The sequence below is a fragment of the Macrobrachium rosenbergii genome, chromosome 41, assembly GCF_040412425.1.
Source record: "Macrobrachium rosenbergii isolate ZJJX-2024 chromosome 41, ASM4041242v1, whole genome shotgun sequence".
In the NCBI taxonomy this organism is placed as follows: Eukaryota; Metazoa; Arthropoda; class Malacostraca; order Decapoda; family Palaemonidae; genus Macrobrachium; species Macrobrachium rosenbergii.
In genome coordinates this window covers 52,200,179-52,216,356 of record NC_089781.1, presented here as the reverse complement: position 1 = coordinate 52,216,356, position 16,178 = coordinate 52,200,179, and the positions used below count along the sequence as shown (strand labels likewise).

Sequence of the window (16,178 nt, the reverse complement as noted above, 5' to 3'; positions counted from 1 at the left end):
TCATGCGTTTTTCCGTTACTCCGACTACTGGCTATGTCATGTATTTCAAAATCTTGTACATTGCTGTACCTTTTTTTAAGGGAATCCAGCAATATATTCTTTTCTGTTGGTTCTTCATCATTATCAAGGGGTACTATGGTACCCTGTACAGTGTTCATATTGTCATGTTTTTTATATGTACCTTTATACTGTCAATATTTTTTACAGTTAAGTAATTATCTGACTGACTTTTTGTTGTGGTTTCTATCAACCACATTTGATCTTTCATTTGTCTGAATGACATTTCAGTAGTTGAATGTCGATCCAACAGGGAGTTTTCTAATTTCAATGCTGACATTTTCAAGGTTGGGTCAAGATATTTGCTATATTTTGGTTTGCTTTGTACTGCAGCATAGGGTTCCAGCACAATTACATTAGGAATTTCTTTTGATTTTTCCACAGAAAGGTTGTCAAGAGGAAGTTCCAGCGGTTATCAACTGTGCCAAGTCACTACCATCAAAGGGTCCAGGGGTACTCGAATCTTTATCTCTACTTGTCATAAAGATTCTAGGTAAAGAAAAGGAAAAATTAAACCTGAAAACTTTAAAAAGATAACATTAGCCATTCATGAAGTTTATTCTTCCACCAATGGCAGAAGTGACAACCGACTCTCAATGTCCACGTCCCTACCCTTTCCCACACGGGATGGCACAACATGATTAGTGGCCCAAGTGTAAGCTAAACCCGCTTATAAGGACTAACAATATTACTAGAATACAATCATCCCCACCCTATTCATGTTATAGGCAAACCGGTTAGAATGCCGAGTCCTATCCCCAAAACCAGACCCCCCGGGAATCCGTGGTCCAGCCCTAAAGAAGAGTTCCACCTTTGAGCTATCAATCCAATAACTCTCAGGTCTGAACATTATCGGGCAGTTGATGGTCCTACCACAGTTCTCACTATTTAGCTTCGGATATCAACCCAATCCCGGCAATGATATCTTTTCCTATTTAACAGGTCCAATAAATTTTAGCAAAAGTGGAAAATTCCACAAAAATTAATCTAAACAAGTATATATTCATATGAGATTCTTGGACTCAAACCTGGTAACAAATTCCTGGGGTTCAAGAGCTCCCTCACTGTGTCAAGGTGGTTCCACATGGGGGGGGGTCAATTCTGGTGCTAGAACTGGTGGTGCTAACATCGAAACTAGAGTGGGCACAAATCTGCACCACTATCTGACATGTCCCAGTTCCCATGCCACAATTGAGTAAGGCAGGACGTGTCAAGGACAAGGCAAGGAAAAAGCAAGGGCGTTGACCCTTCCTCCAACGCAGGAAACAACCCAAACTTACCAAGACTCAGGAGGGTAGTGCAGAAAACACTAATAACAACATCCTGCAAAACTTAAGCCAAGTGAATATAAAAAATTACTCCATCCTATCAAATCTAATGCCCTGAATCGATGGGAAGCTCACCTGAAATAAAAGATTAAACAGAAGGCAGCAGAGGACCTACCCAGTTACTAACTGGGGAAGCAGACAGACATGCATCCCTTTAACCTAAGTCTTACAAGTATTATCCTCTATTGTTGTTTCTACATCCTAACAAGCTCTCTCTGTTTGCAATCAATTACCGCATTTTGTCCAATCATAACTTTTCCCTCAGCAACAACATAGCACGAGGGTCAATAAAACTGGAATACAGTAATGCCTATTACTGCAATTCTTACCTTACAGGTTCTCACCAAACAAATATTCAAAAATTAAAAGAACATCCAAAAACAAACCAACAGAAAGCTGAAACCAGTGACAGAAGTACACTGACCGACTATGAGTGTTTGTGTCCTTTGGTCCTCTGGTGGGGGTGGGGTAGATGGGTAGAAGACGGATATTCATAGAAAACCAAGTGTTCTTGTTTTTTTTTGTTTCAATCTCTCGAACTACCACTGATAAGGAAGTAAAAGCTATATAGTGGAGAGGTAAGGTTCATTTAAAGAAATATAGTACAGTAATGAAAGTAAACCATTAATATCATACTTTTATGATGATGAACAAAATCTAAATTTCATGAAGTTTTATGCATGCTCATACCAAAACCTCAACACACACAGAATATTACACAGTATACAAGACCCTGTGAACACAGTTATGAAGTTTCACTAATACAAACATGCACATGCTGCATCTTCATATGCCTACATGCTCAACTAACAAAAAATGTTAAATTGCCGTTAAACAAGCAAACCAGTGGTTAATGATTGTGATCATTCTTTAACTGGACAAAATAATTACTTCACCTGTCTAGTTATCATCTGCTTGTCGGAAAACCTGACGTCTACCACATAGAATGATTATAGGAGAGGCTCCCTTACTCAAGTTAAGAGGTTAGTAGTTTAAAAACAAAATACAGTATATGATTCTCAGACAAACTGGAAAAGATGACATTTTTATAATAAAATAAAGTTTCATATGTACTGACCCAGTAATTACATAGCTATTAGTTTTCCACATACAGCAGCCTAAATTCAAATTTCGCAGGTAGTACTTCGATTGTTCGTGTAGGTGCACAGTACTGCCCCCCAACGGCAATACTGTACTAGGAATGACTTAGCTAACCACCTCATTCTGTTTTATGCCTAATGTCCATCAGAGGGGAGGGGGGGAGGGCTCCAACCATGTAATTACTGGGTAAGTATATATAAAACTTTATTTTATTATAAAAATGAGATTTTTATAATAAAATAAAGTTTTACCATACTTACCTAACAAGTATGATAGCTGATCAGTTCCTAACGGCAGCACTTTTAAATTGCACGCGATTGTACTGTACTACAATTGCCGGTAACTGGTGTCGCCATCTACCGCCATCCCGCTCGGTAGTCCCAAGGATCACGTACTGGTAAGTCAATTTCTGTGCCTGCCACACTATCCACCTGAGGGGAGGAAGGGTGGGCTATGATACATAATTGTTAGGTAAGTATGGTAAAACTTTATTTTATTATAAAAATCTCATTTTTATCATAACGATTACTAACAATTATGATAGCTGACTCGCTATTGAAGGAGGAGGGCGTGGATTAGATAGAACCAATCCAAATGGGCAAATAATTCAGTCCATATAACAGTATAAAATACTGCTTGTGATCCTTACCTTGTAAGGAGCTACTGCAGGAAGGTACTGCCTCTGGTCGGTGCTCCCTCTTACTAGTAGAAAGCGTGGAAGGTCGTCCACAGAGAGCTTCTACTGGGATGGAATCCCTGAAGTCATGGATTGCTCCGGAGACTTGCAGAGAAATAAACAAGTTTGCCCTTGCCCTGGGCTAAAGACCAGACATACAATGCGACACCTAAACCTAAATAAACCAAAAACCCTTCCACCTAAATACAATAAATGATTGGAGGGCACCGGGGTGGCACTACCCCCAGCTTCCCATAACCGACAAACAAAATACAAGATAAAAGAAACAATATGAAGAGGAATAAAATAGGCCAATTCCTACAATGTTTCACCTACTACCATGTCAGCCACGGACAAGGGTCCGAGGGAGAAGGAATCACCGAAGACCGTCTCCAAATCCTTCAAGTAATGTACAGCAAATACTGATCTGGACCTCCAGAAAGTATTTTGGATAATAGCATTAAGTGACAGATTGTGTTTAAATGCTGTGGAAGTTGCCACTGCCCTGACTTCATGCGCTTTAATTTTGAGCAGACGGATGTCCTCTTCACGTATTTTTGCGCGTGTGCTTCCATAATGAGGTCCCTGAGGAAGAATGAGATTGCATTCTTTGAGAGAGGTTTAAGAGGGTTCAACGGAGCACCGAAGTCTGGGAGAAGGACCCTAATTTTCTCCGTCCTATGCAAGTAGTATCCAAGAGCTCTGACGGGACACAGTTCTCTCTCGTCTTCTTCTGGGCCTACTAGGGCAGCGAGGCTCTTGAGCCTGAAGAATTTAGGCCAGGGGACCGAAGGGTTCTCGTTCTTAGCCAAAAACTCTGGAATGAGGGAGTAAAGGGCATCATCTTGAGCAAAGCCTACCTTCTCTACTGCATGTAGCTCGCTGACTCTCTTTGCAGATGCTAAGGCGAACAGGAAGAGAGTCTTCTTCGAAAGGTTCTTCAAAGAAGCAGAACGGAGAGGCTCGAACGAGGGAGATGAGAGCCATTTTAGACGACGTCCAGATTCCAAGCGAGGGGAGGAGAGGAAGTCTTGGAGGTTTCGAATGACCTAACCAGATCGGTCAAATCCTTGTTATTAGTGAGATCAAGACCACGATGTTTAAAAACTGAGGACAGCATGGCTCTGTATCCTCTAACAGTGGAGACAGCTAGCTGACGTTCATCCCTGAGGAACAGGAGGAAGTCCGCTATCTGTGCAACAGAGGTCGAAGAAGAAGAGATCTTATTCTTCTTACACCATCTTCTGAAGACTGTCCACTTGGACTGGTACAGCCTGTTAGAAGATTTCCTTCTGCACTTTGCAATTGCTTCCGCAGCTCGTCTTGAAAACCCTTCTTCCTAGCGAATTTCCTGACAGTCTGAAGCCTGTCAGGTCCAGCGAGACAACCCCTGATGAAACTTGCGAAAGTGGGGCTGTCTGAGAAGATGCTTCTTTAAAGGAAGAGACCTTGGGTAGTCCTGAAGGAGGCTGACTAAGTCCGAAACCACTCCTTCCTTGGCCAGAACAGGGGCAATCAGAGTCATGGAGACGTGCTGGTGGTTCATCAGCTTGTTGATGACTTGCCTTATCATCCCGAAGGGGGGAAAGGCGTAAAGGTCTAGGTCCGACCAATCGAGCAGCATCGCATCCACTGAGCAAGCCTGTGGATCCGGAACCGGCGAACAAAACAGGGGGAGACGATGGTTCCTTGAGGTGGCAAAAAGATCGACCATTGGAGTTCCCCATAACTTCCACAGAGCGTTGCATACCCGCTGGTCCAAGGTCCACTCTGAAGGAAGGACCTGATTTCTCCTGCTGAGCTCGTCCGCTAAGACATTGCATTTCCCTTGGACAAATCTTGGAACAATGCAAACTGGTAGCGAGTCCGCCCAAAGGAGGAGTTCCCTCGTAAGTTGGTACAGGGAGAATGAATGGGTGCCGCCTTGCTTGTGGATGTAAGCCAGTGCCGTGGTGTTGTCCGCATGAATGGCCACCGTCTGGCCCTTGATTCTGTCCGAAAAAGCCAGGAGACCTAGGTGAATAGCCAGAAGCTCTTTGTGATTGATGTGAAGAGCCTTCTGGGATTCCGACCACAGTCCCGATACCTTGGAACCTTCCAGCAGGGCTCCCCAACCGACGTCCGAAGCGTCGGAGAAGAACTGTAGAGTGGGGATGGGAGGAGAAAGATTCAGGCCTTCTAGGAGTTTCTCCTCCGACAGCCACCAATGAAGATCTTGCTTGATAGCTTTCGTGATGATACAAGTCTGGGAAAGAGGAGAGTTCCTGGACCAAACTTGTTCCAGGAAGAACTGAAAAGGTCTCATGTGGAGGCGACCCAGTCTCACGAACTTCTCCACCGATGACAAGGTCCCTAGAAGACTCATCCACTCTTGGGCCAAGCATTCCCTTCGGCTCTTGAAGTGTCGGACGGTTTGGAGACAACTCTGGACTCTTTTCGGGGAGAGAAAAGCCCGAAAAGCTAGAGAGTTCAGAGTCATCCCCAAATAAAGAATACTCTGACTGGGAATTAGTTGCGACTTTGGCAGGTTGATAATGAGTCCCAGATTGCTTGTCAAAATGAGTGTCCTCCTTAGGTCCTCTAAGCACTGACTTTCCGAGGAGGAACGGAGAAGCCAGTCGTCCAGATAAAGGGACACATTTACACCCAACAGATGTAGCCATTTGCCCAGTGGGGCGAGGACTCATGTAAAGACTTGAGGGGCTGTTGAGAGTCCGAAGCACATCGCTTTGAATTGGAAGACTCTTCCTTGGAACATGAAGCGAAGGAACTTCCTCGAATCTTGATGGATGGGGATGTGTAAGTACGCATCCTCCATGTCCAGAGAGACCATCCAGTCCCCCTTCTGAAGAGACGACAGAACGGATTGAGGGGTCTCCATAGCGAACTTCGTCTTGGACACGAACTGGTTGAGGGCGCTGACATCCAAAACCCGTCTCCAACCGCCTGAGGTCTTGGTAACTACGAAGAGGCGATTGTAGAACCCTGGCGACGATGGATCTAGAACTTCCTCGATCGCTGATTTGAGGAGAAGAGCTTCTACTTCCAGACTCAGGGCAAGAAATTTGTCTGATCCTGGAGAGTAAGCGGACAATGGAAGAGGCTTGCAAGTCAAAAGTGGAGGATCTCTGAAGGGAATTGCATAACCAAAGCGAAGAACTTGGACAACCCAAGCTTCCACATTGCGACGAGCCCATTCCCTCCAAAAAAGCTGCAGCCTGGCTCCTACTGTTGGGCGAAGGAAAGAGGACTCACTTGGTGTTGGGTTTGGAAGAAGATTTGGATTTGGACTTGTAAGGAGGGCGCAGGTTGATCCTGGGTCTGTGGTAAGAACGAGATTGGCCCCCTCGAAAGGGTTGAATAGGAGATGCCGACTTAGTCGGGGCTGTAGTTGTCGGCTGTGGCTTCTTGAAGGACCGGGCGAGTAGGTCATTGGTCGACTTCTTCTTGAGGGAAGAGGCAATATTCCTGATCAACTCTTCTGGAAAGAGATGATCTTTAACCAAGGGAGCGAAGAGCAAGGCAGATTTCTGAGTGGTGGTGACCCCTCTGGTAACTAACGAGTACCAGAGTTCCCTCTTCTTGAGGACTCCTAAGGTGTAAAGGGGAGGCTAACTCGTCTGCTGCGTCCCTCACAGACTTGTCTCCACAAGACAAGAAACTCACGAGTTCGATGTCACGTCCTCTGGGATATCAGGGCAGTTCTCAATCTTGGATGCTAAGACACCCACAGTCCAGTCTAAAAGACTTAGGATCTCTAACACCTTGAAGAGGTTCTTGACGAGATGGTCCATTTCCGAGGAGGAGAAGAACACTTTAGCCGATGAGAAAGCCGATCTTCTATTGGCGTCCACTAAACTGGAGAAGTCCCCCTGGGAGGAGGCAGAAACTCCCAGGGACGGAGCTTCCCCAGTAACGTAGAATTGGTATCTCTTACTCTGCAACTTGGAAGGAGGAAATGCGAAATTTGCTTTTCCCGAATCCCTCTTGGCGGCCAGCCACACATCAAGGCTTATGAAGGGAGCCGTGATCGCCTTCGATAAGGACAGTTTGGGAACGATCGGATCAGGCCTCGGCCTTCCCATATGAAAAATGGACTGCAGAGGCTTAGGTGAAGGAGCGACGAAGCAGTCGGGATAAGTGGTCCACAAACACCTTAGCAGTTTAGTATATGCCGAATAAGAAGTAGATTCCTCTTCTGGGACTTCCTCTTCCGATGAAACCGGAGACAAACCAGGTACAGCAGGCACAGAAGCGGCTTGGTCCTGGGTCTGAGGTGATGGGGTTGCTGGTTGAACAAGCATGGAAGGTGCTGGGGTCGCTGTTTGCACTCCCTTAAATAAGGAAACAATATTATCTAATTGCCTCCTAAGAGGACCCAAGGCGTCGTTCGAGGTGGAAGACCGAGGACATGGCGGAATTCCTGAAGGAGGAACAATAGGCACCCTGGGCGCAAGTGGCGCGAGGGGCGACACTCCGAGATCCGCTGGAGGGGAGGCAGCAGCACCCTCCCACTGAGCAGAAGGTGCCTGTGAAGCTGGATGGACACAGGGTGCAGTCGACGTCTTGAGAGCTGAGGGAGGTGGAAGAGACGAAAGAATGTAAATCCGTTTCTTAGATGGTGGTCGATGTAAGGTTGAATCGTCTGACAAACTGGACGAAATGTCATGCGCACCTGGCGCCAGAGGCACACACACTGCATCCCTCGACCTTTTCAATGGAGGAGGGGACAAATAGTCCGACTTCCACGACCTTTTCAATGGTCTGGAAGCCGACGAGCGCCATTTGCGCCGTCAAGAGAGAGGAGAATCTCCCGACTCGGAAGATTCCGGAACACGGAACGACACACCTTTTCCGTGGTGGTCCGACTCGAAGGAGGGAATGATTGCTTGTGGGCAAACCCCAAGAGGCTCCCTGCGACTTCCGGTATGTCTTCTCCCTGATGCAGGGGAGCGGGACAGTGACCTTCGTCTAGGAGACCTGCTGGGACAAGCAACCGAACCCTCAGAAGGCACAACACTAGCACTAGACACATTACACTTCGCCATTAGAGTGTTCACAGAATTACCCAACTCAAGCATAGTACTACAAAGAAATTCAAACTTCTTCTCGAACCTCGAATCGAGACTGGCAACGGTACTAGGTGAAACAGGGCGGGAAGCTGGCATAATAGGTTCAATAGAAGGAGAACTAGGAGCAGGGGAAGCAGAAATAGAATGAGCAGAAGCTGAGACAGAAGCGGAAGCCCCAAAGTCTGCTGTTGCCGACAGCCCCGCACCTAGGCTACTCCCTTCTAGGCTAACTTTCTCGGTGTCTGACGTAGCTTTAGCCCGATGAGTCGCCTTCCTAACTCTATCCTTAGCAAGTTTTTCTTGATGAGAAAGAAAAGTTCTCCATTGCTGGTCTGACCAGCAACTACATTCGATGCAAGGCGACTCCCTAGAGCAAGCCGATCCCCCTCTACAATCTACACACAATTGCAGCATTGTACTTCACCGAAATCCAGCGAAAAACGATGAAAATATGATGCGCGACTGAAGAGCACTCGATCGCGGGTGTTTACCCGTGAACGGCAGGAACAGAAATTGACTTACCAGTACGTGATCCTTGGGACTACCGAGCGGGATGGCGGTAGATGGCGACACCAGTTACCGGCAATTGTAGTACAATCGCGCGCAATTTAAAAGCGCTGCCGTTAGGAACTGATCAGCTATCATAATTGTTAGGTAATCGTTATGGTAAAAATGTCATTTTTATATAAGTGATTCATCCAATAATTACATAGCTGATTCCACATTGATAGGTGGGGGGACCATGAACGTATTCTACTCCAAAACATTAAGTCATGTAATGAATGTGAAACAGAAATGTTGCTAGCATTGAAAACAATGTTTGTCATTTCCTATCAGTTAAGAGAGCTACTGCAGGTGGATACTGCCTCTGGTTGGTGCTCATCTTGCCTCGTATTGGGGTCGTGGTATAGCCAAAGGTCACCTCCTACTTCAAGGGAACTTTGCAGCTAGATAACATTGACACCTACACTGAAATAAAACTACAACCCACCCACTCAGAATGGTGGGTGCTCCAGGTACGTTGTACCCCCTGGCTCTCCAAACTCAGCATCTTACTGAACATCCCGTGCTTCTTTCCACGATGCCATGCCAGTCACTAAAAATGGTCTCTAGGTATTGGGAAATTTCGACACTGTTTAAGCTTTCATAAAAATAGTGAGAAGCAAAGATCGCTTACACTTCCAGTAGGTTGATAGTAGAATGGACGTAAAAAACATATAGCGTCTGAGGTACAGGCTGTTCTGACATCCTTAGCTTCGCTTCAAAGTAGGCAAAATGCGCTCCAAACAAACTGAGTGTCTCAAAAAATGAAGTCCATACAACATGGAGGACAACACGTTTAGAGGCAGAGATGGGTTCTTGCCATAACTCCCTAGGGTATGGATGGTCCTCTGATTTCTGGTTAAGCTTGGGGGATTTCTGAAAAACTCCAACTGGACAGAGAGCTCTCTATACTACTTCTGAGCTGGGGAGTGCTACTGGGCAATTGTAGCAAGAGTTGGAGCCAGACGAGCTGGGTGCCAGGCAAGCTAGGGGGTTAGGAGCTGGTGGACACTTGGAGCATGAGTTGGTGCCATGTTGTGGCTGGCGCCAGGCGAGCTAGGAGTTTGGGAGCTGGTGGAAACTCGGAGCATGAGCTGGCACCAGAGGAGCTGGATGCCAGGTGAGCTAGGAGCTTGGGAGCTTGTGGACACTCGGAGCATGATTTGGTGCCAGCCAACTTGGGAGCTGGCAGACACTTGGAGCGTGATTTCGTGCCAGGCTGTGTCTGGCGCCAGAGGAGCTGGGCGCCAAGCAAGCTTGGAGTTTGGGAGTGGACGGACACTCGGAGCATGAGCTAGCGCCAGAGGAGCTGGGCGCCAGGCAAGCTTGGAGTTTGGGAGTGGGTGGACACTCTGAGCGTGAGCTAGTGCCAGAGGAGCTGGGCGCCAGGTGAGTTAGATCATGAGATGTCAGGTGCTCCTGGAAGTCAAGGGAGTCTGTAACAATCTAAAAGGAGAAAGAATGGACACGCATCTTGGATGGGACCTTGAATTTGGCTAAAATAACCAAGAGTAACAAACAATTCGAGTCAATTTCTTCCTTGCTTGAATGGGTAAAGGACATGAGGAGGGACGGAGATTAGGAATAAATCTAGGTCCCTGTGCTTAAACCTGAGTTAAGCATAGCTCTATACTCCTAAATGGAGGAGTACTAGAGAACCTAGACCTCCTCAGAAAAGAGGTAAACTGCCACTGGGTCACAGATCTCTCAAAAGGGGAGACGAAGTGTCTGGGGTAATAGTTACAGAAAATTGATCCCTTAGTGTGGTAGATGTAGCTAAAAGATTGATGTTTGCATGCCACAGTCTTTGTGACAACATCTCAAAACCTTTTCGACTATCAAGCCTCTGGATTGCCTGAAGCCTGTCCAGGCAAGAGTGGACCACCTTTGGCGGTATCTCTTGACGGAGGTTGACAGAGGAGAAACAGTTGGGGAAGGAACCTTGAAGGTCCACCAACAACCGTCGCAGATTCGAGAGTCAATCTGCGTAGAACAGAACCGAAGTTACAATGAGTCTGAAACTTATTTAGGACTTCCCTGAACCATAAGAATGTGTAGGGTGAGGAGAACCAAAACAGATTGGTCTGTATATGGCAACTGTTATCCATACTAGAGGGTTTGGGACCGGAGAATCCAAGGGAGGAGGCAAAGGATCCTTGCGGTGACAGACAGGCCCAAAGTCGTCTTGCCCCAAAGGGTCCACAGGTTCCGAGAGACCAGGGGATCGAAGGCCCACTCGGTAGGAAGGACACTCTTCTGACAGCTCAATATGACCGCCAGACCTTTTCAGCCCTGAAAAATTCATGTGGCCAGAATACTTGATTGGTTTGCCTACCGAAGTTCTTTTGTTGTTGGAGGATCATGGCGAGAACTGCAGACAAAGTACAGACTCACTCTCGACTCTGCAGCCCGTGTGGACTGACAGTACCTTGTACAGCCTGGAGCACATGCGGAGCTGTAAGTGAAACAGAACATATCTGGGAAACTTAAAAAAAGGGCTGCAAAGTCCATAATCCATCACAAAAAAAAAAGAAGCCTAGTCCAAAACCAGGCTGTGACCAACTCTGTAGGTCAAACACAATCCTCTAAGAAAAAAAAAATTAGCTCATGAGAGGGCGTTAGGCGCTCAGCCGTGGAAGCCTAGCACCAATGGTGCCAAGTGCTCTAGAAGAGGGGGAGGGAGTTCGGGAATCAGCGCCTGGTGCTAGTTGGTTGGTGCCAGGAGACTGGAAGTTGAATCTAGGCATGAAGTCGGACCAAAGGAGTGACAGAGGAACTACAGCTAAAAGGTAGGAAGGCTGAGAGATGAAGCTAGCCTCCCTACCTCTTGTCAGGAAGCAGAGAATGGCAAACGTAATTGCGTGATGAAACAAAAACATGTTACAGTGCTTGTCTGCACTGGAACTGGATGAAAAAGTATGACTCTCATATGATGTGTAATCTTGACTAACGATGGTGGACAACGAAGTCCCCAGAGATGCATCCACTAAGTTTCTGAGCTAAAGAAACTTGCGGACCATCTGAAAACTCTCTTGGCAGATGGAAAAAAGCTCAGAAGTTCCAAGAGTGGAGGCTGAAAACCAAAGCAAAGGACTCTGCGACAATGGTTGTCTTCTGAGGAAGAGGTAATGAAGATCTGTGAGCACCTAATTTTGGTCTCCAATCTACAAGATGCTTCGAGTAAGTGCCCGTCTCCTTCCGGTAAGCGCTCTCTTCAGTTCGCTTGGCGCCCACTTCGCTGCTTCAGACTTCTGCACCCGACCTCTCGATGCCAATTTCTGGGTGTTCAGAGCCAACTATGGAGGGTTTGGAGCCAACATCTGGGTGCTCGGCACCAAAGGTAGGACACTCAGCGCCTCTTCCTTCTTCATCGGCTCAGAAAGACTGCTTTAGCCCTGATTAAGTATCAACTTGAGGAGCTCATGGGCTTTAGGGAAGAAGAGGACAGTTGTTTCCAGGAGTAAGGACACCTCTCTCTTTGGACATCTCAGTCAAGATGCCTTTCCAGTGTCTGACAAACACTACACCTCCATCAAGATACCTTTCCAGCGGCTGTCTAACACTGCACCTCCATCAAGACACCTTTTCAGTGGCTGTCTGCCAACACCTGGGAATAGACTACAGGTTCGATTGAAGGGGCAACCCCCTTGGACTCTTGGACTGCCAGTATACCTTCTTCCCAGTGCAGAGGAACAAGACAGTGACTTTAGGTCTAGGAGATCCGAGAGGCCAGATAGCTACCTCCTCTGTTACACATCCAGTAAGACACCTTTCCAGTAGCTGTCTGTTGATACCTGGGACTGGCAACAGACACGACTGAGGGGGCGACTACCCATATGTAAACCCCCCGACCTCCCTTGGACCTCCAGTATGTCTTCTCCCCAGAGGAGGTAGGTGGCAGTCACTCCTGTGCGTACAGTGGCAGGAGAAAGCAGGTAGCAGGTGGAGGCTAGTGGTGGCCGTTTCACTGATTTTGATCATTGCAGTTACCAATTACTTTCATGATAAATAATCGATTAGTAATCGATCACTAACTACGTTCTTATATCTTTAGAGCAATTTCTGGTCTCTGGGCACAAAAACATGCATAAAATTTATGAATAGCATTAGCATTTAATATGTTCAGACATGTATACATTTTAAGATAACAAATGTACGAGTATCTTCTAGAATAAAAGATAAATTTATATCAAAAAGTAGTTTTAGCATTAAAGTTTCAAAGGAAATCCGACTCTAATATTGCAGAACAATGTGTATTTTATTCTCTAATTAGTGGTCGAATCCAGTACCTATAACTGATTACGCCCACCACTAGTGGATGCAAGTGGCCAGTGCTGGAGGCTGAGAGCAAAAGATATAGAACGTTCATGATTGTGTGATACCAGGAAAAACACCTCTGTACGCCGGGGTCATTTGAACCTTCTTTGTAACATTCCAAAGTACTGCCAAAGCAAGAACTGGTAGCTGATACTCGGCTGTTGAGAACGTTTCCTCCTAAGGCTCACCACAGCCAAACATTACGCACCATTCTCCCCTTACTGCATTCCAGCTCCATAACTTTTCAGTTCTCTGCAAAGGAAAGTGTGATGAGTAGCCCAGGCCAAGTAAACAAAAATTACAAACGTTTTGGCCTAATGGAATGGCATAACATTCAAGAATTGCTTTAAAATAATTTACCGGAAGCTTGCGAGATGCTGAGGCCCGATAAACAAAAAGTAATTTGCATGTGTTCGGCCTAAAAGAATGGCGTAACATTCAAGAATTACTTTACGGTAATTATTTACCGGCGGCTTGTGAATAGCCAATGGCCGGTAAACAAATCCTAAAAGCAAAAGTTTGGCCTAACAGAATGATGTAACATCCAAGAATTACTTACCAGTGGCTGGGCGCAGCCTATGCCTGGTAAACAAATCACGAATGCAAAAGTTTTTGGCCTAATGGAATGGCGTACCATTCAAGAATTACTTTTAAGGCAATTATTTACTGGTGACTTGCATGTAGCCTAAGCCCAGTAAGCAAAACATAAATGTAAAAGTTTTGGCCTAAAGGAGTGGTGTAACATTCAAGAATTACTTTTAAGACCAAGCTATTGCTGGCAAATTGCAACCACCCGGCTTGTTGATGAATATGAATCAAGGTAATAATAAAAAAAAGACAAGACTCATCCTGAAAGATCTCTGCTCGAAGGCTATGAAATACGCATTCCAGTGGTTGTGTAATACAGTAATACCCCGAACTTGCGCGATTCGAGTTGCATGAATTCAGACACGTGAACATTTGTGAATAGTGAGAACCCTGTAAAAGTGTTTGTGTTTAATTTTTTATGTAATATGATATTTTTATGATATATACAGATATATAGCTATAGTCTCCGACGTTCCCGACAGAAATTCAAATTTGCGGCACACGACAGGTAGGTCAGGTGATCAACCATACCCGCCGCTGGGTGGCGGGAATAGGAACCATTCCCGTTTTCAATCAGATTTTCTCTTCCACCTGTCTCCTGAGGGGAGGCTGGGCGGGCCATTAATCGTATATATCTGCCGGGTAAGTATGTACAAAACTTTATTTTATCATAAAATATCATTTTGTACATGCAACTTACCCGTCAGATATATACTTAGCTGAATGGCACCCTTGGAGGAGGGCAAGAGACAGAAAATAACTAAAAAAACGGGAAACAACATATGTTGTAGGAATAAACAAAAAACCATGGTTCTTACCTGATTGGGCAGAAGACTTCATGGATACTGTCTATGAGTCTGCATGCCTCAAGAGCTTCAGCGAGGATGTGACCTAAGACTGACAGCCCTTCTGGATCATATCAATGGGGATGACCCACTAACATGGCAGAGCCTGTTAGTGGATCGTGTCAATGGGGATTAACCCACTTACATGACAGAGCCTACACCTGAATCATATCAATGGGGGCTATCCCTCTTACATGACAGAGCTAGGTGTCCATAAAAAAATACAAAGAACATGACAACCAATCCCGACCACCTGACCAAGCCTAACCTTGTTAGTGATACGAGATGAAAAGAGAGAGAGACCTCCAACACTCTTTTTCAACCAACCATAAAAACACAACAAACAATTAAAAATAACAATTAATTAACTAAATAGGATTAGATTCAGCTCCCTGTCCCAGCACCGAATCCATGGATACGTATGCTCCTAGAGAGAAGCACTTATCATATGTCACTCTAACATCTCTCAAATAATGAGAAGCAAACACTGAGTTACATCTCCAGTATGTAGAGTCCATAATAGACTGGAGGGACCAAGACTTGTGGAAAGCTAGAGAAGTAGCAATGGCTCTCACCTCATGAGCATTAACTCTTAGGAGCTGAAAATGTTGTCTTCACATGAAAGATGAGCCTCTTTTGATAATATCCTTAATAAAAAGAAAGCCTGGGCATTCTTTGAAATTGCTCTTGAAGGATCCTTGACAGAGCACCAAAGACTTTCGGTGTTGATCCTCTGAGCTGTTTCTTTTTTCCAAGTAAATTTAAGACTTCTGACAGGGCACAGAGTCCTCTCCAGCTCCTGTCCTGAAAGATCGAAGAAAGACCTTTGAATTCAAGGTTCTTGGCCATGGTTTTGAAGGGTTCTCATTCTTTGCTAAGAAGAGAGTTTAAAGGAGCAGATTGCAGAGTCCTTCTTAAAACCAACAGAACCTTCCAAAGCTTGTATTTCACTTATTCTTTTGGCAGAAGCAAGAGCAAAAAAGAAACAGTGATTTTCTGGTGAAATCCCTGAAGGAAGCAGATGAGGAGGTTCAAACTTGTTAGACATTAAGAATTTAAGACCATGTCCAGATTCCAGCTGGGAGGTCTAGGGACTTATTTTTAGAAGTTTCAAAAGACCTTATAAGATCATGAAGGTCTTTGTTTTCCGAGATATTCAGATCTCTGTGTCTGAAAGACTGATGATAACATACTCCTATACCCCTTTAATTGTGGAAACAGCGAGGTTGCATTGTTCCCTCAGGAAGAGAAGGAAATCAGCAATGTTTGTTACAGAGGTACTGGAAGAGGATATCTTCTTAGGTCCTGCACCATCTTCTAAAGACTTCCCACTTCGACTGGTAGAGGCGAAGGTTGAAGATCTTCTGGCTCTTGCAATAGCCTTAGCAGCTTTGTGCGAAAAACCCTTCGCTCTGACCAGACCTTCGACAGTCTGAAGGCAGTTAGACTTTAGAGCGGGAAGATTCTTGTGAAATCTGTTGAAGTGGGGCTGTTTGAGAAGATCGCTCCTGAGTGGGAGCGACCTGGGAAAATCTATCATCCATTCCAGTACCTCTGTGAACCAGTCTTGGATGGCCAAAAGGGAGCTATCAGGGTGAGCTTGGTGCCCTTGACGAACTGAACTTCCTTATTACTTCTCCCAGGATCTTGA

At 45.5% G+C, this 16,178-nt stretch overlaps 1 protein-coding gene across 2 annotated transcripts in view; it reads right to left on the bottom strand.

Moving 5' to 3' along the window:
• The window catches only part of LOC136826862 (uncharacterized), a 568,370-nt gene that overhangs the window by 430,680 nt on the left and 121,512 nt on the right, over window positions 1-16,178 (bottom strand). The window contains exon 2 of one of the 2 annotated variants that reach the window (XM_067084358.1): window positions 1,810-1,930. The exons of the other annotated variant lie outside the window; for it this stretch is intronic. The gene's annotated coding sequence lies outside the window, so the exon portion shown is untranslated. The remainder of the gene's footprint in view (window positions 1-1,809; window positions 1,931-16,178) is intronic. 2 annotated transcript variants of the gene reach the window in all.